The sequence below is a fragment of the Photinus pyralis genome, unplaced genomic scaffold (genome assembly GCF_008802855.1).
Source record: "Photinus pyralis isolate 1611_PpyrPB1 unplaced genomic scaffold, Ppyr1.3 Ppyr1.4_LG8, whole genome shotgun sequence".
In the NCBI taxonomy this organism is placed as follows: Eukaryota; Metazoa; Arthropoda; class Insecta; order Coleoptera; family Lampyridae; genus Photinus; species Photinus pyralis.
The window spans coordinates 11,972,322-11,998,849 of NW_022170819.1; the positions used below are offsets into that span (position 1 = coordinate 11,972,322).

The following is a 26,528-nucleotide window of genomic DNA, read 5'->3' on the forward strand; positions in this document are numbered from 1 at the left end:
TTAATACCACAAACAGAATCAATCCAGCTACGTTTGTTTCTAAGATACAGGGTAAAAACGAAAACTTTAACATTCTGGGATGTTATATTTTACTACCAACGTAAGATAGAACAAGTTAAAAAGTCATCGTAAACGATTTACATAAAGCGCATTTCCACTTGCATTCATTTCCCATTTATAAGATGCAACTTCTGTTAAAATCGTAAAAATCCGGCCACAAATATGAAAATAGCGTTGCACATGGGCAATCCATTTTTGACGTGTTACTTCAATTTCAGTTTATGAGAAGAATTTCATTTCAATGCTTTTCTAAATAAGAAAGTTGGAACTGCGCATGCGCAAACCTAAATTTTAAAACTAATGTTAGATTTTCCTTTGTTCCAAGCGCCTAAGTATCAAATTTCACTTAAATGGTGCCATAGATAAAAAAGTTGGCACTGCGCATGCGCAAAAGAAAATTTTGAGACTGGCGCTCGATGATTCTTTATTCCAAGTGCCTATGTATCACATTTCATTTAAATTCTTCCATAAATAAAAAAGTTGGCACTGCGCATGCGCAAAACCAAATTTTGAAACTGGCGTTTGATTTTCCTTTATTCCAAGTGCCTATGTATCAAATTTCGTTTAAATTCTTCCATAAATAAAAAAGTTGGCACTGCGCATGCGCAAAACCAAATTTTGAAATTGGCGTTTGATTTTCCTTTATCCCAAGTGCCTATGTATCAAATTTCGTTTAAATTCTTCCATAAATAAAAAAGTTGGCACTGCGCATGCGCAAAACCAAATTTTGAAATTGGCGTTTGATTTTCCTTTATCCCAAGTGCCTATGTATCAAATTTCGTTTAAATTCTTCCATAAATAAAAAAGTTGGCACTGCGCATGCGCAAAACCAAATTTTGAAATTGGCGTTTGATTTTCCTTTATCCCAAGTGCCTATGTATCAAATTTCGTGTAAATTCTTCCGCAAATAAAAAAGTTGGCACTGCGCATGCGCAAAACCAAATTTTGAAATTGGCGTTTGATTTTCCTTTATCCCAAGTGCCTATGTATCAAATTTCGTTTAAATTCTTCCATAAATAAAAAAGTTGGCACTGCGCATGCGCAAAACCAAATTTTGAAATTGGCGTTTGATTTTCCTTTATTCCAAGTGCCTATGTATCAAATTTCGTTTAAATTCTTCCATAAATAAAAAAGTTGGCACTGCGCATGCGCAAAACCAAATTTTGAAATTGGCGTTTGATTTTCCTTTATTCCAAGTGCCTATGTATCAAATTTCATTCAAATACTTTTATAAGTAAAAAAGTTTGCAATTCGGTTTATAAATGGTCGAGATGCGAAAAGGGCACTGTGAATTTTGAATCGATTCGATTCAACTTTTGGCATTGCGTATTATATGGCTAAAGCTATGTCCATATTGAATTTCATGCAATTCAGTTCATAACTAACGGAGATGTAAAAGCGATCGAACATTTCTAAACAAAGTTATCGTTCACACGGACAGATAGATGGACAGACAGACAAAGGAACAGACGGAGAGACCAACCGGCAGGCGACAGATAGCAATGCAAAATTATAAACGATCTCTAGGATCGTTAATAAACGGCAAAAGTGTAAAATTATGGAACATGTAAAAAAACGGTTTTTTGTTTTTTTTACAATAACTTTTTTTGTAAGCGGTACAGAAAAAATTCCTTCCTTGGTACAAGACTCGACACCTTAACGAACCAAATAGCGAAAAAAGTAGAACAATAGCTCTTAAGATAAAGAACTAGTAGCGTCGCAAAGTTAGCGGACGGACGGACGGACGGACGGACAGCCGGACGGACGGACGGACGGACGGACGGACGGACAAAGTGGCCACAATAGCGCATTTTTTTTTTATTTTTGTGGAAATGCGCTAAAAAAGGTAAAAACTGATTGTTTTAGATATTTTTAGGTAGAATCCAGTGGCGTAGTCAAAAAACATTTTTGGACCACCGTTTCGGAGATTTGACCTAAAGTTCATAGTATGTTTTAATTACACTATGTATATATTTTTATATTATATCTTATCTTTTTTGAAATGATATGTTCCTGCCGTCAGCCATTTTTATTGATTGGTCTTAGTTTACCATGGATACAATAAACAAAACAAAATCTCCATGAATCCATGGCCGACTATTTAAAAACCGTAAAAAAAAGTTTTTTATTTTTGGTTTACGGCTAAAATTTAAAAACAAGTATAAATTGTGCACAACTCTTGTGCAGATAAAGCACATTTTTGTAACCGAAATAGCTTTTGTTTTGACATCACCAATGGATATATTTCTTGCAAACGTCTCAATCGCCCTTTGTGGGTACCATCTTCCAACCATCCGTTCTTGAGGTATAAGGGAATATACCCGATCACGATAAGAGGTAGAGGAGGAGGGCATTGGTTGGTAGAAATTAATTCCTTTAGTTGAGACCTTTCATTAGAGTACCATGAAGGATAAAACTAGTTCCACTCCCCCTCCGCCCCGTACTTTGATAAGAGGACAGAAAGAAGGGCAGTAAGTAGTTAGTAGAAAACGGTTCCTTTCGTTACGACCTTTAATTAGAATACAATGAGAGATAAAATTAATTTTTAACATAGCTAGATTGGTTCTGTCTGTGTTATTAAAAGCTTCACAAAAAGTGTCACAGCAACCGCAAGCTCTACCTTTAAAAAAACGGCGACATACTTCCATCTCAACCGCCCGTCCGTGCGTCCATCTGTCTGTCCGTCTGTCTGTCTGCCCGTCTGTTAGCCAGTCTGTCCGTCCGCCCATCCGAGGCCTTAGCTACTACAGTTTTCTGTTATTTAGATCGTTATTTTTGAATTTAGTAGCTTATAGCTCTGGCACCTGAGGTAAAAAAATCTTGACGATTAATGTGCGCAAAATAAGATCCGTGAATGAGTCGATTGTGCAACGTCAACTTTTTTATTTATTGAGATATTAAAATTTAACCATAAATTCTTTAGTAAAGAAAAACATACCCATAGCCTTTTGCAAAGTACTAATAAATGCATAGAAAATGCGTTCAAGTTACTCGCTTTAGGGCGAAAACATTTTCATTTGTTTTTGTTTTATTGTTATTTTTACGGTGGTGGCGTTTCGTAATTAAGCAACTGTGGTACACGTGTTTTTTCAAAATGATAAGCTCTCTCAAAATGTACCTAAAATACAAAACACAAAAAGTCCGTTGTAACAGATGTTCACTTTTTAAGAAAAATAATTTTTCAAATTTATATTTTGATAAACATAGAGAAATTTACAAATGTACCGCTTCATAGCGAACCTGAACGAAAATAAGTCTGGCGATAAGAAGCCATATCAAGAAACGTATTGCGACAAGCGAACGCCGCCGTTCCCATGATCTCTTCGGACCTCAAGGTTTCGTTCTGGTGTGCAAAAAGTCGAGCACATGACTTACATACGAGTTTCCTATTGATTTAAAGGGGTACGCGAGTCGAGTTTTTTGCGTTCATAGGTTTTAATGAGTAAGAGATTTATTATAAATGGTTTTTCGCGAAATACTTTGTACCATTTTAAGTGCGTTGAAATTAAATTTTTAACAAAGTTATAAGAACTGACACGCGCCATTTTGTGTACATGGTTCATTCCCTATACTTATTATACCGTTTTCCATATCTTTTTGAATTTGGGAGGCAGTAGTTTCATAATAGCTCGTTCCGCGTTCCTTTCTGCACCCTACTTTTGAACGAAAATTTATTTATTATTACACGGTGACAATTTGAGATGTCAATCAAACAATTTTTGTTCTTTCAAATTTCGACTTTAACATTGAAATTGCTGTAACTGATTACAGGAGTACAAAAACAAGTACAAATTGTGCACAACCCTTGTGCAAGTAAAGCGCATTTTTTTAAACACCCCTACGAAATTTCTTCCATAAATAAGAAAGTTGGCACTGCACATCCTACACAAAACCAAATTTGGAAAATGGCGCTACATTTGGTTTTATTCCTAGTGGCTATGTATCAAAGTTTATTTAAATGCCCAATGGTTATATTTCTTTCAAACGTCCCAATCGCCCTTTGAAGGTACTTTCCTTTGACAATTCACTCTTAAGATATAAGGAATTATAACCGATCACAAGGGATCGAGGAGGAAGACTATGATTAGTATAAATGAATTCCTTTCGTTGAGACCGTTCATTAGAGTACCATGAAGGATAAAACTAGTTCCACCCCCCCTCCTTCCCCCTCTTCCCCGTTCTTTGATAAGAGGACAGAAAGAAGGGCAGTTGTTTGTAGAAAACTGTTCCTTGCGTTGAAACCTTTAATTAGAATATAATGAGAGATACCATTAATTTTGAACCCCCCCCCCCCCTCAGGTCACGTCGCTCACTGATCTCGAAAAAGAGTCGCACGGGAAAGTTATAGTTTGTACAAACCAATTTATTTTGATGAGACCTTTCATTGGAATACCATGAAGGGTAGAACATGTGTCCTCCCCATTTTCTAAAGTTTAACTTGGAACCACTAAAGACATGCGTATGCAAAATATGAGACCAATTGGTTGTCTCTCTCTCAGGAAATAATTCGCAGGGGGGGGGGCTTTTAGACAGCGACATTTGATGGCCGTCTAGCACACCTTCAAGGTATAGGCTATCTACTGCAAAAAATTCGAAGACTCTAGGACCATTCCCTTAGAAGTAGTTCAAAACGGTAGAAGTCGGTCCGGACGGACGGACGGACAAAACACAAACAATAGCACATTTTTTTTAATTCTTAAAAAATGCGATAAATAGCGTATATACCACAGGACTAAAGTGCGTTCTATAATCCCTCGGTTGCACCATTTAAATCATTTAAACTTAATGCAAAGTTCGTATTAGTATAATTAAGCAAAATTCAAAATCAATTTATTTGCGTGGCGGTTTTAAACATCGGGAACCTTTGCATTTAACGGCATACGGTAAAGATTTTAAGGACAATTAATTTGTTGATCTTCCGCGCAACAAAACCTAGTAATAAATTGGGCAAAATTTAATACCAATACAGTGGAAAAGTGGCAAATCCCCATTCCTGTGCATAAATAACCACGATCTCGAGTATTACGTTCTCGAATGTTGAGGCTGGTTTGCTTGGATTTGCCATTGACACGAATTTCCCTTCCGTCAAAATTGGCATTCTTCACGAAGATAGCACAGGGGCGGTGCGGGAGGTTTAGCTGTACCGTAGAGGGGCGAGCTATTTCCGTGTTTCTAGAAAAGCTACCTTTTCCAATTCGTAGCAGAAGAGAATTTTACCCACGTCAATAACTGTAAGTTATTTTTTTGAATTGTATAAAATAGTGGTCGGTTTTTCTAAGGAATTTGCATATTGATTATGTTTGTAGTAATTTTAATTTTTCCTGAAGGAATCGACCCATAAGAATTATTGCATGAGCAGATTTGTTGATCATTTATTGATAAAGATCAGGTCCAAGCAATGGATTTGGATTATTTTGTGCGTTTAATTTCTATAATACCATTCCTTGGGGTGGATTAAAAAGTGTGTGTTTGCCTTCATTTGAATGGTTTCGCATCTCTTACAGTTTGCGAGATTGTAACGGTATCGTTTAGGTTGTTTTTTCCAAGGACCAGAACTTGTAGCTCTACTTAGGTCAGGAGAGATTAGTAAATAGTCCTACTAATTTAGTGGTACGTTTTCCCAGTCCTACGCTTGGAAGTTTTTAACACCTGCGCAGATCATTAGCTACCTCTCTATCGAGAATTTTCACTGAGGAGGTAATTTTCTCCCCTAAAAAATATTAAACTAACCACACAGGTGCAAATTAGAAGGTAATTAGAAGCTAAATTCAAATTTTCATGCAAATCGGAGATACTTCACATTTTGAAGATACCCTTTTCAATTATAACTAGGTATTCTATGGGGGTGGTTTTTAAGAACGAAACTGTTTAATAAACCATACATCCTGCCCTTAATGTAATTTGACGTTCATATAATTCTAAACTTATTTTCGAAAAGGGGTGGTTTTCACTCCTAAAGACAGCAACCTCCGGCACATTGTCAAAGTAGAGGGTAGGTGAGTAGAAAATCCATATCGGTGCTGTTTGGCAAAATGCCTTCAATAGCTGGACTAATAAATTTGCCAGTTTCCGATGATAGTATGCTGAACGCCATATGAAATAAAAGTAGATGCTTTTACTGGATTGTAATGATAATCGGGTACAATACTCTTGGAAATAATGGTTACATGAACTGTAGTGGACACTTAATCTCAATCTCATTCTGGAATCTGGATTGATTTTTCAAAAAGGTATGTGTAGGACAGGTTGTGCATACTATACGTCTTGAACACCTACTAAAGTTTGATGGGAGTTCACTTTGCATTGTGCGAATTAATGAGGTAAGTTTATTCTGAAAAAAACTTTATTGCGGCTATTTATCTTCGTTTTTAGCGTCGTTCAAGCCCTGAAAGCAGTTCGTATCTTCATCGTGAAAAATTGTTGTATCACAATTCCAAACCCATTGCGAAGAATTCACAAGATACTCAAAGAATGACGTCGTATTTTTTTTAGAAGCAGTGTCCTTTGTATTTTTAAAAAAACGAGAAGGAAAGGTATGTTTAAGTAGAAGACGTTTAAATTTCGAAAACCTGGTTCACATGTTCCTATAATTTTGCCACAATAAAAACAGAGGCAACCGCGGCTTTAATTTGAACCGATGGTATGCAATTCCTTGCAATAAAAAGTTGCATTCTTCTATGGGTAATTCTCCCTAATTAAACTTGAATCAGCAAACAATAGCCAATGTTGAAAATCATGTTAACATTAAAAACAAAAGCAAGTATTTAAAACAAAAATAAATACAAGCTAATAAAAAAAACCATTCGATATCTTCTTCGTTTAAGGCAAAAGTTGGGTAAACGAACTCGCCAATTCAAGATTTTAAGAGCTTTATGATAATTTATCGCAAAAAAAATTTGATTATGCAAATTTGGTTAACGACCCTGAATGTTATATCATACGCGATCGTCGTCATTTCCTCCGTTTGCCAATTTAATAAATTCCTTCGACGATAAAGAAGATCGGATCAGTGACAGATTCGGTCCCAATTTGAATCGCGTTAATGGGTTAGGACGGTCGTAATTCAAAAGGATCGCGTGGGTCGTTCGCCAAGTGCGAAACGGCGATGCTGAATCGAGATGCAAAACGTGTAAAATGTAAATCAGTAACGGGTTCACAATATAGGCATATTGAATAATTTGCGTCACTTGACTTTTGGCAAGTGCAGGTCGAGCTTTTTCTCAAATAAGGTTAACCGTTATTACTCAATTTTTCAATTGCCGAGGTGAAAAATCAATCAAAGCATTGAACTTGTAATCCATCAGGAAGGCCAAGTTCAGGTTTGTTGTCTACACGCCCGTCGATTGCTCCTTTTCGCGCGTTAATAATTTAAACAATTCCGTCAACCCCTCACTCGTTTTCTTAAAGAGTGGACTTCCACCCCAGACTTAAACTGAAGAAAAACCAAAAACTCACCTCCTAATTCGGCCGCCGATAACGAAACGAATGCACGTTTTAATAAGTCTTCACTTTGCACAATTACCTACAGTTGCACTCGGCGACACTTGAAAATTACTTGCACCCGATCCAGATTCCAGCCGGACTCTTTTAGATGTCCAGATTGTTTTAGTTAACTCGTTGGATTCTGAAATTCGCAATACTTATAAAGCCCCCACCTACAAAAGACCCGGTATTCGCAACTCTAATACCAAAATGATGCCCTGCATGCGTAACCGTGTGGGTTGTCACAATAAGAGCAAGAATTCGCAATGTTCGTAGATCAAACGTGTAGACGATTAGTTTATATCGATCCTTCTCGGACGATTAAACTTGGCAATTTACATTGCACCTACCATCTCGGCCTATGGGAGTAAATGGCGCGAATATGGGAACTAATTAGGAAAAATGCAGACATTTCGCGATTTTGTAGAGGAAAATGAGATTTTGTCCACCTTTTGACCACCATTCCATATTTAAGGCAGTAATTTTCCCCCAAAGGGCAAAAAATGTGAAACAGTAAAAAACCAAAATTAAGATGGTGCTGAAAAAGCTATGTTTGGTCGGGTGCCAATTTGGAAAAAAAACATTTTTTTAGCTTTCGCGTTGCGGAAGTCGGATACTCGTCCCCACTTTCGAAAATACATCTTTGGGTAACCTGACCTGTTCTTTTATCAGTTTTATCTCCTGATTGTGCAATTGATACGACGATACACTATTTTGAATGTGGTTGCAGCGCCACTGGGTTTTTCATATGTGCGATAACCCCCCAAATCCAGTATAATGCATTTGAAATTTTGGTTTCACCTTGGCTAGTACAATTTTTTGAAAGTCAATTATTTACTTGTACCTACTGTCACGGTTCTGTTATTTTCAGTACAGTCCTAAATTTGTTCTATTTTTTATATAAAGGGTGGCGCAAAAAGAACGCATCAACTTCAAACTGTTATAAATAGTTTGTGTGTGTGGAAGTGTGAATTTTAAAAAGGAGGTTATGAGTTTTAGGTTCACCCTGAACGTTTCTTGCAATAGGCTTTTGCAATGAACCTCTCTTGTCGAAATAAAATTTTAACTTTTCTGAAATGACTTGACCAACGGCTGCCCCATAAGAACAAAATTGGTGGCGTATTTCCTGCAGTGGCGGCGCGTTTAATACTGAAACCAATTTTACCCAAAAAAACCTTTCTTGCAAATCAAATTTTAAATACGTATGGCGAATTAATTACAAATTTTTTATGGACACAAACTTGTCGCCTCGGTCGCTAAAACGCGAATTCATATTAATTTTTTTGCCTTGACTAATCCCCCCTATTTGGTGTTTATTAGTACTGCCTCTTTTCACGTGTAGTAAGTTAAGTTTCATTGTGCCAATAGAACTCCTTATATTCATGAAAGCGTGTCATAGGATAATTTTTGCATTAAATTTTTACATATAAATTTTTACATATAAATTTTGACATATAAATAATTATTGTTTGAGTATCACTGTAATTTTTGTTAGAGGGCCACTGCAGTTTTCAAATTCTATCGCTATTATTGGTAAGTTCTTAAAGGCAAGTTTGGAATGGGCATTGTAGCTTAGTTTTTTCGTTCATTATTTTGCGAGTACGTTGGTTGATGGCAAACTTATAAGGGGAGTGCATTAATAAATTCCTTGTCGGCTTATAGTGCACTTTCTGATTACAAAAGGTCCGGTAGAAGATTTTATTTTTCTGACTTGTTTAAATGAGAGAAAAAAATCCAAATTTGCCGGGAGAAATTTCTGTGGTCAAAAATCTACAAAATTTCTGCTTTTTTTCGATTTTTCTCAAATAACCCGCCAACGGAAATACTTAGGTAAAAATCATCCATTATTAAAAACTGTAGTGTATAAAAGTACCTTTCATTTGATATTTTATTTGGCCCCCTAACATGTATAGTTTAGGAGATACACTAATTTAAAGTTTCGTGTTTATAGTAATTTTTGAAAATAAAGCATCTTTTACGTTGCTGGACTTGAAAATAAATTTACACAAATAGATTAGGTATACCTATATCTAAATTTATTTATTTTATCTTTAAATTTTTGCTGAAGTCTATTTTTTTCAAAAATTAAATAAAAACTCGAAATTTCAACTTGATGTATCTCCTAAAAAACAGTGAAATTTGTGGTTCTTTACATTTGTCAACCTTATTCATTTTCTTCCCTCTCACTGTCTTACCCCAACATGAGGTGTTAAAATGAATACGTACCTACCAACGTAAACAAGTAAAAATGTGCACAACTCTTATGCAGATAAAGCGCATTTTTTTAAAAACCGGAATAGTTCTGCAGATATTTGCAATGAAAGTTTCGACATCTCCCATGGACATGACTCGTCCTGACGTCCCACTTGCGCTTTATGAGTGCCTTCTTATGACACTTCGTTTTCAAGATATTCGGTTGGACTTCACCAATAGATAGGTATGTCTCGTTCAGAGGATTCATTTTGCCTTTGTGTGTACTCTCCTTCGACAAACCGTTTCGCTCATAAATTATGCCATCACCAAAAGATATATTTCTTACAGATCGACGTCCCAATCGCCTTTTGTGAGTACCCTTTCCAGACAATCCGGTCTTGAGATATAAGTAATTATAAGCGATCACGATAATGGGTCGAGAAGGAAGACTATGATTGGTAAAAGGTAATTCCTTTCATTGAGTCCATTCATTAGAGTACCATGAAGGATAAAACACCCCCCTCAACCCTCTTTTTTGATAAGGGGTTAGAAAGAAAGGCGTGAGCTGGTAGAAAACAGTTACTTTTTCCCTTTTAATTAGAATGCCATGGAAGACAATACCCCCACCCCGCCGGTCACCCAGTGATGTCAAAACAGATTCGCGCAGGAAGGTTATAGTTTGTAGAAACCAATTTATTTCGATGAAACCTTTCATTAGAATACCAGGAAGGATACAACGTGTATTTACCCCCTCCCCTTCACTATTTTCAAAATTTTGACATGACATCACTAGATGCATGTACATACAAAATCTGAGACAACTCAGTGGTCCCACATTTCTTTTATTTCTTAAAAATGCGCTAAAAATGTTATTATTTTTAAAAATTACTATAAACACTTTATAAAACTATAAAATACTTTAAATTAGTGTAGCTCCTAAACTATACATGTTAGGGGGCCAAATAAAATATAAACTGAAAGGTACTTTTATACACTACAGATGATTTTACCTAAGTATTGCCGTTGGTGAGTTATTTTAAAAAAAAACGAAAAAAGTCAGAAATTTTTGACCACAGAAACTTGGATCTTTTGTTTGAAAAATAAAATCTTCTACCGGACTTTTTGTAACCATTTAACATTTTTACATACAATTTGACTGGACTATTAATTGCAATTTTATAAGTACAATCATGTTGTGGCGATTTTACCGATTGTTTGTGTGATTGGACCGAGTTTCTATACTTTTTCTCTCATTTTGGAGGCTTTAAATTGGATTTATTAAATACGTAAATGACCGCCATTTGCTAACTCAATTGTGGTCTCGTGCATTCTAAGGAATTCTTTTCGCAGAGTTTGAACCAAGTCAATCGGGGTTGTAATTTCTAATAGCTCTCTTATTAATTGGAGTTATGTTTCTTTCAGGGTTTCTGTTCTTAGTTGTTGTTCTTTCCCGTTGTAATTGACTTGCGAATGTCAGTAACAAGTTTTAAGTTCACTCTATAGCTTATAGATATTTGATCGACCTGGACCTGGATACAAGCATTTGTTTTGGGCTCTTGAAGCAATCATTATTTTACATTACCGAGTGGACTAACTCGGGGTTCCTTGTTTCTGGTGTTTGTTTTGTTTTAGGTTGAATTACTGTTGCGCTGCGAACAGAGCTCTCTTCATACGTTGGCAATTTACTTCATTAAAGGTAAGATTGTTATTAATTTATTGGGATACTTTGTACTTAATTTTCCGTACGAATTCCGTACCACCGTACCAGCATTTCATTATACTTTTCTTGACAACTTTCCAGTGATTTCCCAGCTTTCAAAGGAACTGGGTTGCACTCAACCTCATGATAAGTAAGGTTTTTATGGCGCTCCGAACTAACCGCTGTAAAGATCTCATGTCTTTTTATGATCTCACGCTGACTTGCAATTATTGTAACCCAATAGCACCAATTAAGAACACGGAATATGATATAAATGTCACTCGACTTGAAAGGTTTCTGAAATCCATTAAGAAGCAATGCTCCATTCAAATTAAACAACGCAGCCAAGTTCGGGTTCGGGCTGTATTGGTTTTAAGCCCAGCACTTCTTGCCTAAGGTACTTAGGGAAGTGGAGTACTTTTGAGTACAGCTTTTTGTTTGCAGCATCAGAGTTGGGTACTTTCCATGAGGCTGCATCCATCATCTTCCTCCTTTAATTAGTCAATTGGCATTTAATTTTATTTCAGTAGTTGGTCAAGTGCTAGTTTCTTCCAGTTTACGGTCTGATGAAGATGGTTGCCTTTTTTGAAATTCGGTCCTTCAATATAGGTTAAAGAGTAATTTCATTACTTGGCAGAATTTCTTATATTTTTTGTCGTTTTACGTGCGCGAGTGGTCCTTAAATACGGTCCTGACTTTTAAATGCGTTTTAAAATCTAAGGCGCCGGTTAGTCATGGGTTACGGCGTTATTTTGCAGCTCCTGGGTCATGTGGGATTTGCAGAATAGGCAGGAAATTACTCTACGTTTAGTTGATTTATAGCCGTTGTTCTCATGGGTTTTGTGCAGTTCGCTGATTGGTGGAAAAGGTTCGCGTCAAGGAATGGGTGTCAATAAAAGAAGTCAGGAAATTGACATTGAACCGTAAGCGAAGTCATGTCAACCACATGTACATTACCGTGTGGTGTGTTTTATTGTGCAAAGACAGAATTCGCATTGAACCGTAAGCTAAGATTAACTACCTGTAAATTAGTCCATGGTGGTTATATATATACATATATTGGTGTCACCCAAATATTCGAGAGAGCGCATGTGTTACTTTCGGAGAAATTTCGTACTAATAGGGTAGCGAAGTTAAGTGCGTGTAAAACAAATGCGAAAAGTTTAAACAAGTCAAGTGAAGTTTTTATGGCCTTCAATTACAAGGCATAGTTTGCGACTACTTAGAAACTGTTACATTAAATACGAACAATGGCGGATGATTTAAACACGCGAAATCCTAAACACGAGCACAATGTTTAATCATGTTTATATATTTTCACATATTTTTTATACGATATTTACATTCACGTAATGTGTATAGTAACCGTAAAATTGGAACTGCCAATCAAAGGTGTCATTCATTCTACGAGACCTAGGAATTTGTATCGATTTCTCTCCTCAAGAGTTGGATTGCAGTACTTCGAGTTTGGATGGCAAAGGGGATATCGCTGTTAAACTACTGCCCTATTTTTGTCAGAAATGATGAATATTCTGAGGATACGTACGGGCGAGAATAATTTATTTTCCGGTTGCGAATTTTCCAATGCGAATATGCTGGAGGTGAAATACTTCGATCCGGGGGGGGGGGGGGTAAATTGATCTGTAAGCGTATTTCCTTGCATTCAGCCATTTGAGGCAAGTTATGCATAGCAGTTAATTCAAAGACGACTTTTCTTAAGATCAATCCATTAGGGTAGAACTTTCCTGAACGTGACCTTTCTTTGGAGCACGGTTCTGGTGAGAGAATAACCGGGCAGAGGAGAATTCTGTGGGGAAGTATTTCGACGGCGAATACTTTAGGGGGTGAATCTTTAGACAACTCATCCAAAAAATATAGTTAATTTAATTGAATCGTTCTCCGCCAGGAGGCTAGAGCAGAATAATTTACAAATTATGTACTGCTGTTATTATTTTATAATGCATCGTGTTTCATTTGTTTAATTTTCCAAGGTCTACCTAAAAGTGTAGGGTGCTTTTCTTTCGCGCCATCGACAAATACCGGAAATACGTAAAAAGTAAATTTAAGATTAATTAATCTCATTTTCCCAATATTTGAGATTAGGCACAAGATTTTGAAAAAAGGGTTTTCACTGGCCTCTTTGGATGCTATTTGGCTACTTTTTCATAGAGAAAGTCATATGATTCCATTTGATTTTTTTAGGAGAAGGATTCAACAAAATTAACTATATTTTGGTTGATTCTCATTGCCCAAGGAATGCTCTTTTCAACCATACCAAATTTGTTAAAATCGGTCAAACGGTTAAGAAGTTAAAACAGGTTATTGCAAAAACAATTGAACGCCCCACACCATCTTTGTTTTTAGAATAACTGAGTTTTTGTTTTTACGAAAATGATAGATAACCTGATTCTCTTTAAAAATGTAAAACCTACAAACTTAGAAGCTATATAGAAACTCAACTCACACTGAAGTAACAACAGTTCTGGTTGGATCAACGCGATTTTCGAATCCGCGTATATTCAACACACGATCATCTGCAGAAGGCATTTCCTGTAGACGAAGAGATCAGTTATATTATTATCCGAAAAACCGTCAGGAAGTATTCAGCACTTACTCGTTTGTAAAGATTTTGTAGTTCACCAGGTTTTTTGCGCAGTCGTTCCACCTTAAATATTCGCTGCCAGTTACTTAATTTTTGTCTCATCACATTTCACCTTATGTAATGTCAGGGGCCATTGCAACGCATTTTTAAAAACACAAACTCGAATTGTATTGGAGCTGCCATTAAATTATATAAACATGTTGGAGATACGAAATTAGTTTAGAACCGTAAGGGTAAAAATAACTTAACCGCATTTGCAGGTACCATATAATTAAAGTTCATCACAATAAATCAATCGCCTAAATACGTGTATGGTCAAAAGATCATTAACTTGAGATATTGCAAATTTATTCATTTCTATTTTTAACAAATGGTTTCTATTTTAAGCGGAAAAACACCATTTTATAGAGTTATCTTCTTCCTTGCAAAATATTTTGTTAGTGAGAATATTAACTTTGATAATAAATAAGAAAATGCGCATAATAATTTAAGCAGTTGGCTCTCATTAAAACAACTATGGATGGTAAACAAGATTCCCACAGAGTCGATGGAATTTCGCTATATACCTTCCTGAAACTTGTAATTATTATCCGGGAGTCTGGGAACTAATCTCTCTATTACGGATAGGTATCTACTTTTAAATCATGTATGCAGATTCTTGTTGAGTAATCAAGGCATACTATACCTATTCCGAGTACTTTTAACCAACTAAGAAAGCACACACGTGATACGTGTACCCAGTTATTAATCCAAACCTTATGATTGTATATGCAGGTATAGTTGTTGGTATGCGTCTAGTCTAGAGTGTAGGTGTTTCTCTTAGATCTTAAATTTTGATCTTACGTAGCAACATTATTATGTATGAAATAATGAAGAATGAAAGCGCGTATCCTGTTAGAAGGAACAATTTGTGGCCTCCATTGGCGAGATTTAACAGTATTTGTTAAGAAGCAAAAGCTTCTATATGAAATGACGATAAGTCGAACGCGGAAAAAGCTATTTTTTAAAAATGGCAAATTATGCATTTCAAATTTTACAAAGAAGAAAAAATGGTACACAAAAAATCATTCTGTCCATCAACCATTGCCTGGGAAACCCATGGCACGTCGTTGCACCACAAAACAAGGTCACTCCTTAGCTAATTACATCACCTGGAATCACATTCCCTAAGGCCACGAGTTTGGACTACAAAACAAAGTATCGTTCATTACTTACATCTTTGTTTTTACTAATTGTATTCATTGTAAAAAAATGCTTTCTATTTTTTGTGTAACAGTACTTGCGTATGCGCAGAAAATTGCGTAATTTTGTGTGAGCGAATGTATGTTTTACGCATTGCGAGGAAATTAATTATTTCATTTATTCATAACCCAAGTTTGTATATTATTTAACCGTAAGGAAGCTAAGAGGAAATTAGCAATATAAAGTAACAAGCGCCATTAGTGTGTTTATATTCAGAATGAAGTAAATGCAGCGGGTCATTGTAAGTAAAATAAATGCAAAAAGAGCGAGTTCAAGTAGCGTCTATCGTTACCGATGTTAAATGACAAGAAGATTATGCTAGCTCGGAGTGGGTATTTAAATGATTCATCGTTGTAAAATAAAAAGCGCTATGAGATCGACAGATACCTATAGATATGAGTGTAAATAGTGGGAAGTCGGCATTCGTTAGGCGATTGTGCGCGATGTCGAACCTACGCTATTCGTTTTTGCAGAGCGTGTTACGCAGTTTTTAAGTAATTGGGTGGATCCCGAAGAAATAAATTAAGCCAAGAGCGAGGCATTATCCCCACGGAGCCACCGCCAAGCTGCGGGTGAAGATTTGCGCAGCATTTCCGAAGAAGAAAACAAATAATTTGTAAATTTCCACGGCGGAACATCAGCTGTTACCAAGTAGAATATCGTGGTAGACATAATATATTACACTATATACAGTCAGTAAACATATATACTTACAGAATAAAATAGTAGAGTAGGGGTAATATCAGCAAGGATTCTGTGACCGGTCAATTTCAATTTCACATCGAAGAAACAAGCGGCGAGAAGTCTATAGTCGGTCCGTGCAGAAAGCAGTTCGGAAGCCAATAACACAGTATAAAGACTTATAACGTAGCGTACTTTATATTTTGTGCCAATAATTTCCATTCTGATTGAAAGCCCTGACCATCACGCATGTAAACCTCGTGGTGCACAAACACTAGAGGTATTTGTGAACATTTTAGTTAATCATCACTGCCACCTTTCGTACTTATTGACATTTTCGTAATTTTCGCCTCGTTTTAGAATATTAACAGCGTTGTCTTTATTTCGTATTTGAGTAATAAACACTAAACAGTTTAAAAACATTTCGTTCAGGCGATTTGCAATTACTCATGTGAAGACGATTAGCCTACTTGATAATCGCCTAGTGCCAATAGAATGTACACTCGCACCTGAAATTTCTTAAAATATGAAGGTATCTCGGTTAGCTTTATTTTTATTGTACAGGGTCGTTTATAAAAATACAACTAATCTTCTTTTAGCATCTGCCGCGACGGGGATTCATTATACATTGCGTTTTTTTCATTTGTTGTAAATAAAGTTTTCTTTCTACTCCTGCCTGAATACCTTCTGCTAGCGAATCTCACTCGTGGCAGTGTATTTTCCGTGGCTAGCTAAAACAAAACAAATAAAGACTGTTGTTATAAAGTTGAATATTCCCTATTTTATTATTTACCCCTTTACTTCTTTCCTTAAGATACCAGAAGAGGTTTACTTTTGGCATCCTGACGCTATATTCTATCGTATTTATCTTGACGGAAAATCTCCTTCACCAATTCCACGACATTTTCGTTACAGAAATCCTAGGGAACGACCTTGCACCATAAAACAAGGTCTCTACTTGGTTCCATCAACGGAAATCTCCTTCACCAAGGTCACCACCTTTGTGCTAGAGCACGACCTTGCACTATAAAACAAGGTCACTTCTTAGTTACGTAACTGGAAAATCACAAAAAGTGGTGGGGTGAGGTGTCGGTGTTCTACTGGCGTCCACAAAATACAATATTACTTGATTCAGAATCAAATGTACAAAACTGCCTATGGAACTAAAAGATGATTCCAGTAACGAAGACAGACATAAACGTAAAGTAATGTTGGAACTTTTATTAAATTTGCCCTCTTTAGGTATGTATTTAAGAACAACTTTTTAGCGTATTTTTTAAGAATTAAAGAAAATATGCTATTGTTACCGTTTTGTCCGGACCCACTTCTACCGTTTTGAACTACTTCTAGGGGAATGGTCCTAGAGTCCTGGAATTGTTTGCAATAGATAGCCTATACCTTAAGGCGTGCCAGACGGTCATCAAATTTCGCTGTATAAAAGCCCCCCCCCCCCACGAATTATTGCCTGAGATGCTGTTTTTGAAAGTAAAACGCGCATAGTTTTACATACGACAACCAATTGGTTTGGTAACTTTCTCATGCGACTCTTTTCCGAGATCAGTGAGCGACGGGGCCCGGGGGGGGGGGGGGGGTAATGTTTTCTACCAACTACTGCCCTTCTTTCTGTCCTCTTATCAAACTACCGGGCGGAGGGGTGGAGGGGGAGGGGGGGGGGAGTGGAAAAAGTTTCATCCTTCATGGTACTCTAATGAAAGGTCTCAACGAAAGGAATTACTTTCTACCAACCATAGCCATCCTCCTCGACCTCTTATCGTGATCGGGTATATTCCCTTATACCTCAAGAACGGATTTTCGGAAGAGGGTACTCACAAAGGGCGATTGAGACGTCTGCAAGGAGTATATCCATTGGTGATGTCACAACAAAAGCTATTTCGGTTAAAAAAATGCGCTTTATCTGCACAAGAGTTGTGCACAATTTATACTTCTTTTAATACATTTATTTTGTTCTGCACCTCGGGAGTTTCTGGTTCGGCCGCTTAGGCGTTTCCCGGGGGTCTGGGGGCAGTCGCGCAGTAGGGGCACTGATGGAGCAGGGGCGTCTTGCGCATGCTGGTCGTTACTGAGGGGTTGCGAAGGACGATCAGAACTGGTACCTCGTCGTTTATGGTGAGTTTAAGACGGTTGGCCAGCTGGCCTTTCCTCTGCAGGAACAACAGCAAGCAAACAGCCTTTTGGTCTCTATGGAACTATTCCGCCGTGTCCGCGTCTTGTGGTTGTCGCAGTGGTCCATCACGAGCTTCTCCATCTCTTCGTAGAAAAATGGATGGTTTCCACCAAATGGCTGCGGCTTTTCTCAGCCGTTGCTTCCCTTCCTGGCTGTCCACTGGCTGACTCTATGACATAGTTTTTCACTGCTTATGGAAACACTTGGTTGGGTCCTCACTTAGTTGCCAGAGAAGCTCACTGTCGGGGTCGTGGCACGCATTTAATAAACATGGTCGCCATTTTGCATCCTAATGGACAAAATGTTTGGTACAGGGGCTTGCCCGGATTCCGTCATACATTAATTTTTCTTATACCGCCACCGTTATAAAAGCAAATAGATGGAAGTCTCTGGCATTCCGTAAGATTTGGTTAGGTGCAGAACGGTCAATGGTTAAAAGTGGAAAGATAAGAGCAACATAAAAATTTAACAGTTAAGTATGCAAAAAGCCGTGATTTTCTTAATAACTAAAACGCGTTAATCGTACTTATGCAAATCATATTTCGGGCTTTTTATCGATACTACAATACAAGGTACAGTTACCGTCTTCGCGAAAAAATGCAAATTCATATCTGTATGACATTGTATTGCCATCATCGGCGCAAAATTCCAATGACCCGTATTTTTAAACTTGAATTTGCACAATACCTGTTACGTATGTTTAACAGTTATGATAACATCTCGATTGTAGTAGGTGGGTCGGCATTTCGCAAATTGTTTCCGTAATGAGTCGTAAAGAGAATATTGGTACTGTAGGTTTTCGCGAATGACCTTGACCTTTTTTTTGGACGTTCGAAAGTAAATAAATAAATGGGTAAGAAAAAAGTGTTGAACGTTCGTTGACACTGAAGATCCATTAAGTGCGCATACTAATGATGTAAATAGAAAATAAAGACGATTACATATATTATGACCGTAAGGTGTTGTGCATCTTGCATGAAATTGTAACAATAAAACGTTTATTGCAGTGGTAATCTATGGAATTAGGTCAAATCAACAATTAGATCTAATTGTAAAAACACCTACTTAAATAAGTAGAATGAGAGTGAGGCTGATTTATTATTGGTAACTTTGCCTTATCAAAGTTTAGGATCGTCCCCTCATTCTACAAGATGGTACCATTTTTGAAAAATTCATGGCAGACACTCAAAGGGGACGTCGCCGTATCAAAGGTTTCAATCGGCCATAACAAAACACACTGTCCCGGAACCTCCACAAGAGAGGGGCCCTTAAAATAAAGATGAAAAATACCGAAATTTCGAGGGCATCACCTCAATGCATGAAACCATTGAATAAATTGTTTATTTAATGATAAATATAAATTTTATTTAAACAAATGAAAAATTAAAAATTTCTAAAGATCAAACATTCATAATAAATAATAAATTTCTTCCATGGGGATCGCAGTTGGAATTGTCCCCATTACACTTGCCGCATTGCCACGTTGTATAGCAATACTTATATTTTGTCTTAAGTAACTGGTAGCTCGGGGTTCTCCAGTAATACTGGCAATACGTTTTCCTAAACACTCCACAAAATTACGAGCTCTCTGCACCAAGGTCCCAAAGTCTCTACTGCGAAAGGTATAAAAATATGATAAATAAAATATTATGTTTAATTATTACAATTTTTATACAATGATCATAAATTTACGTGTGTTTTTCCCTATGTCTACTTTTCAAAGACAAAATCTCTTCTGAAGACCGCCTAATTTTATGCATCTAAAATAACTTCTTAAAAGAAATAAGAATCTGGCTGTCATATTAATTATTTTGAATATTGTTGTTTTGGTTTAATAGAAAATAAATCTTTTACGCTCCTTAAACTGTTACCGGCCTATACCAATTCACAATATGAACTTCTTCTTCAGTTGAATACATCGCATACGAACGAAAATAAAAATACGGAAGCTACAGTAACAATATTGAAATTAATTAATGTGACAGCCAGATCTTGATTTGTTTTAAGAAGTTATTTTGATTGCATAAAATTAGGCGCCCTTCAGAAGGATTTTGTAATTTAAAAGTACACTTTTTCCAAATAAACCGATGGTCCAACGTGTTTCGTTTGGGAGCCACCCCCAAAAAAGTGGTGAAATTTGGATTTCTTCTTTAATTTTTTTCTCGGCAACCATAAGAGTTACAAAGATGGGTGGCACGTCTTTGAATAGGTTTTCGCGTATGCCCTATCGGATTTTGAAAATTCGAAAAAAAAAGTTCCACTGCAATTCTTGGCCGGACAACGAAAATTGAGAGAATTCCACGAAATTTGTTGTGTACATACTTGATGAGTTAAGGAACAAAATTGTCGAACAGTTTTTTAAAATAACTTTTCAAACAAAAGTTACACTCATTTGAAGATTGAGCCTTCGGGTTACAAAGTGTCCCCACTCCCACGCCTACTAGTAAGTACACACACACATAATTGAAAATGTCGCAAATAACAAAAAAGAACGATTTGAGTCCCAGGCCCCCCCCCCCTTCCCCCAGCAAGATAATTGCCTTCTCCAGAACGATTTGAGTCCGGCCCCCCCCCCCTTCCCCCAGCTATTGCCTTCTCAGCCCTGCCCAATCCTTATATATGCTCCGCCAGCTTCTCCACAGGCTTATCACTTGGTCCTGTAATCCTTCTCCATGGGCACGACTCGGCTTAGGTAGGTACACAACTCTTACCTTTCTCTAGCTTTCGAGGATATACCCTAAAGCCTGGGAGACCCTAAAGAGGTGGGATGTAAGAACAGCGGTTCCAGGCCCTTCTGCAGAAGAGCCGGGAATATCTTGTCCGGTCCTGCACTCTTAAATGGGCGGAGCGTGTTGACCACCCTTCTCACAGATCCCGCGGTAACCACCCGAGCAGCTACTTTCCAGTCGATCGCCCTTGCACCAACCCGAGTAGCTTCTTTTGGTGGGTCCGGAGTTATTTAGTCCTCAGCGTTTAGTAAGTGTGTTTCCAGAAGACATGTGACAGCCTCTCCAGCGGTAGAGGTGTATCTGTCTCATGGAAGCCGCAGTGTTGTAGTGTACTTAACCCCCAGGTTCTACACTAACTTCACCCTACAAGAACACGGAAATAAAGTCAACCCGGCAAAGTTTAAAAAAATGGACACCCGAATGACTATTCTCACCAAAACTAAACAAGATCCCGCTTAAATTTGAAAAGTGGCACGCGATCAAACATCTAAGACAGGACCCCCTTACGTTAGTTGTAGATAACGTTTTGACCTGAAGCACAGTAGGGAAGGAACGTTAAATAAAACACTGAAATTGTGAAAAGTTTGTTTAATAATGATCGCAATTATTAAGATTGTGAAAGCTCGGAAATTTAAGTCCAAAATAAATTACTACAGCTTTTACCACCCCCGTGACTGCTTCATTCACGGAGGAAATGGTTAGTTACAAACAACAACTCAGTACATACATCAATAACGAATCGGTAATTTCCACATACTAAAATAAAATGGTCAAAACTTATATGAATGTTACTTCAGGGACAAGACCAAGTAATCAACATCAATAAACATAAATTAAGCAAGCATTACACCAAAAACGTAAACAATTACAAACAATAGCATAACGGTATCACATATGTCGTTCTGTATTACGGTTAAACCAAGTAAATTTTAAAAACAAAGATTCAAACACACAAAAAATATAAAATGTGGCATACAAAACACAAATACAATATAAAGAAATGCAAAACTTACTACCTGCATTAAATAACAACAAACATTTATGGAGCGACGCGTTCACGACCGCCATTCAAGACAAGATGGCCAAACGTAACCCCCGTTCGTGCTTTTTAGATGGCGCAGGCAGCTTTTTCCCACCTAGAAATTGCATGGTTGCCAACTCTCAAAAATGTATGTATCGTCCTAAGTTGTATATACAGAGTGGAACCTCTCAGTGTTTTCATTTTTATCCCGGGTCTTTCAAAAGGATCTTACGAAGTTTTTGAATTCCAGGAACCCTCTACGTTACCACAGCAGATCCTCCATGATCCTCGTTTACACCGAATGTAGTCCTTATACCTGCGCTGAGCGATTTTGGAATCACCCAGTCCACAGGCAGCTTAATTTTCGCATGACCCTGTATAGAGCCTGCGAACCATCTTACGAACCTTTTCAAGGTTTAAGTTCCAACGAGGTGTTCTATTCGTTCAACGAAAGGTCCCCAGTTTCCCGCTGACCTCATGAGGCCGTTATGTCGTCGCTTACTAATGCGGCCGCCTCTTACATCTACCCTGCTTTGCGGCAGAGCTAAGGTGTCCATCCAACCGGCGCATACCATATACGTCTAATCAGACACCCTCCAAACCGTCATCATTGAAAAGGAGCCCAGCGTCAGATCGATAACCTCTTGCCTCCGCGCTGTGACCAAGGTAGGGGATCCTCATTGATTTAAAACATTCAAATCAGTTGTTTGCAAGTACTCCAGGTGATCGCTCCACGAGTTCGTATCCGCGCTGCCCCACGCAACACGGTGTACGTTTGCATCATAGCCAACCACAAGAGGGAGCCCACAGTACACTATCAACTCAGCCAGTTCCCTGGTAGGATCTAGTATGAAGCTATCTCTAGCTATAAGAAAAATATATTGCTATGGAGGTAAAATAATGTCAGCCCAAAAAACCAAGTTAAGTTCAGAAAGTTTCAGTGGCTGCGCCTATACGAGCGTGAGATTTCGAAGACTCATTTGAAGTCAGTGATGGGCATTTGCAACTCATTTAAATTTGAGAAAAATCATTCAAGGTGAATATCCTGGCGCCGTAGTCGATGTCATGAGTTTTATTGGGAAAGACTGTAGGTCTCAGAATGGGTGTGAATTAGAAAAACCAGGTAGCGGAAATTTTTTTGTTGGGAGAGAATCGAGAGACAATACGCGTTAAGCAACGATAGCGTTTGCACCAAGCGGTTAAAAAAGGTTTAAGTTGACCACCCGTAAGTTTACACGGGGTGGTTTGTGAAGGATTCACGTCGTAGCTCGAACAATTAGCGCGAAATGGTCAGCGAAGTTAAGTGATAGGTGAAGTGAGGAACTTCTGGACTTTTAACGTGAAGAACCGTTACAACAACTCGTTGGAGACCATGGTGTGAGGACACTTGAGCCACTACTGCAACTTCCAACAGCTTCTACCGCTCACTCGCCCTTCTTCTTATAATGTAAAGTACTAAAATATGTTCAGGTTCTGTTTTTTTGCCCCACAAAACGGCCATCTGTAACTACTGTAACCGTAGATACATTAATCAAGTTGTCATTCTATACGGTTCAATGTTTTCCGAACAGAAGATTCTCCCTGACCATTAAAGCATTCCACCTGACAAAAGTTCGACGATACGATAGGCGAATTTATTTACAAAAAATCGTGTTTTAATCAATCGAGAAAAACGTATAAATATTAATAAACAAGCAAAACCTTTCAAGTATCGCGAAACCATACGCGGAATTTTTTTGACTGTACGGCCAAAGTTGTTAATGTCCCTCATTTATCTTCGTTAATTCGGCAGAACAGCTTTAGCTCTTGCATCCTCTATTTTGGCAAACCGCAAGAGTGCAAGGTCGTAGGAGGCGATAAAAATTCAACTGAACTGCAGGTCACAGCTCGCTAGATGACAACAACCCGGTTATTCAACCACTGAGGAGGTGCGTAAGAGGCCGAAGAACACTTCATTACGAATTCTCCTCGCGAATTTTGATTAATACTTATTGGGCAAAAAAAATCAGTGAGCCAGTCCATCACCGGTACGATGATTTACGAGGAAGCATTAAATCAAAAATCTCGAAGGTGTTTCGAATACACGCTACCGAATTTTCCTTAACAATGTATAAGTGATGGTCTTCGAAAATGTGCTACACGCAATTTAAATGCAAATCACACTTTACATTCCAAAATTCAGGCCGTATATTATATTTTTGTGAACGCAAACATGTTATGATAGGTGACTATGCCAATTTGTTCGTTTGAATCGAACGAAGTATGACACATCGAGCCTTTAGGTCAACCTGCGCGCATTTTGTTCCACGCGATAAATAAAATTCTTTAAATAGTTTTCATGTTAATTTATTCGTCTTGTTAATATTCCGATACGTGCTTTCAATTACTTTTCAGATGGATCCTCCTTATGTCCGGAGACGGGTGTATTTAAATCAGGTCCATTGAACAAATCTGAGAAGAATAACTTCAAAAAAGTCTATTAGTGTAAAAACTATTAGAAACTCTCGTAACACCTATGCAGTCCCCAAGCGTTTCGGAAGACGACTGGTCCTAGTGAATGGACTTAGGAGTCGTTATTAGTATTGGCTTTACTGTTGTATGTCTGGACACTATTGACCCGGCTGGGCTTAGTTCGGTCGATGGAAGATTTTGGAGAACAGAGTGAGGTAGTGGCGAAATCATCGACCTAGACCCTAGACAGTTCTGTAAAAGGCGACTAGAAGGTGGTTTGCAAGGAAAGAACGTTATTCAGAGCAACCAGATGTTTGCCTCACTGGGCATAAAATAAAATTGAACCTCTTAGGCTAGTCATTGGAGATTTTTATCTGGAAAATAAGTCCGGAAGTTTTGAAACTTTGTAGGTTTATAGGTTTTGGGATCTAGAACTAAATTCACAGAATGCACAATCCGAGACATGCCGCCGGCGCCGCCATCTTGCCAAGATGGCGCCCAAAAACGGTTTTTGCAAATATCTCCAAAACTATGCGTGTTTCGAAAAAGTATGTAGAGCGAAAAATTAAAGAGGAGGAAGTTTCCTATGAAATATGTTCCTAGTAAATATTTATCACGAAATAATGGCATATCTTTTATTCAATTAATCAATTAATTCATTAATTAATCCATGTTAATAATTTATGATCAATTAATTCTGATTTCAAATGCTATACTTGTTTCCACACCACCCAAGAGGTAGAGTACACGGCGCGTTTTTTTAACGTGGTTTCCCCTGTAGGCCTAATCCACTTAGGTACTAAAATTATCTTTGGCAAAGGCCAAACGGACCTTGCTCGTTGATTTCCATATCTTCAACGGGGAAAATGGTTACCTCAGCTTCAGAATCGAAGTCGATTTCCTTCAACTCGTCGGACTCTCCTTCCGGACTCTCCTTCTGCAGTAGAATGCAGCAGCGAATGGAGATCTTCCTCATCGGATTCGTCCAGTGTCACTTGGCTAATATTTTCACAAGTCTTCCCATTGCAGTTGCAGACACCTCAAATCCTTGAACAATCTCAATCCTGCTTTCCTGCATCCGCAGGCTCTACCACAAGCCGCCTTGCACTTACAAGATAAAAAAGCAAGTAGTAGTGCTTTGGGAGCAGGATATCTTTTAAAGTAGTTACTGGAGTGAGGCCAGTTTGTGTTCTTCCAACCCCATTCTTTAACTACTTTCGGACAGCCACGCCATAGTTGAACCTGATAGTATGTTCTCAATGAATGCTGTCGTGCAGCTGCGCTTGTCGGTGGTAAGGATGCCAAATTAAATTTACTTTTTGCTACCGACTTCACAAAACACAGGTATCGATATTTATCAAGATTGATCTCATTGTGTCTTTGGATCCATAGAGTACAAGGAAAAATTTCCCACCGACACAGGCAACTTCATCAGCGGTAGCATGTTTATTTTTAAAAACTTGAATATGATCTTGTAACTCTTTATGTTTTTGTAATGTTGTTAAAAACTTCATTTTTCCTTGGTTAAATAAGGCCGACGTCGTATCACACCCACTTATTGAGTGAAGGAACAAGATGTTATCCTTCACTACTTCGGTTCCTTTGAAACTTTGACGGGTAAATAGCCAGCGCCCTCTGTTGGAGCTTTATTGCAGGTGTGCACATCGACATCTGCACTTATGCTAGGAATGTGCCGGTTTGTCAGTAAATTATAAATATAACGAGAAACCAATTGAATAGCCCGTTTTACTATAAAAGATAAATTTATACGCATAGGTATATGGAGATAGGGGCAGTTTATAGAAATTAACAGAATATGTTGTCATTCAATCACCTCTTGAGCCTAAACGGCTCACTTTAGCAAAAATATGCTAAGAAGATTTCTTGTAGAAAATTCCTGCCTCTTCAATTTTGATATCAACATATTTTTTCGAAAAACGCATAGTTTTGAAGATATTTGCAAAAAATCGTTTTTGGGCGCCATCTTGGCAAGATGGCGGCATGTCTCGGATTGTGCATTTTGTGAATTTTAATTCTGGACATCGAAACATGCAAAGTTTCAAAACTTCCGGACTTATTTCCAGGTAAGACCTATTTTTGATCCCCAATAACTGGCCCGGACTGGCCTATCTACGGCACTGGTAAAAAATATTACAATTTTTATTTGTCCGACTGCTAGCTCA

The 26,528-nt window shown here is 37.8% G+C and overlaps 1 long non-coding RNA gene across 1 annotated transcript in view; it reads left to right on the forward strand.

The window, feature by feature from the left end:
- LOC116177799 overlaps positions 1 to 26,280 on the forward strand; it is a 58,954-nt gene extending 32,674 nt beyond the window's left edge. The window contains exons 2-4 of the long non-coding RNA XR_004146757.1: positions 22,145 to 22,560; positions 22,609 to 22,786; positions 22,836 to 26,280. This is a non-coding gene — a long non-coding RNA (uncharacterized LOC116177799). The remainder of the gene's footprint in view (positions 1 to 22,144; positions 22,561 to 22,608; positions 22,787 to 22,835) is intronic.
- The last annotated feature ends 248 nt before the right edge of the window (positions 26,281 to 26,528 follow it).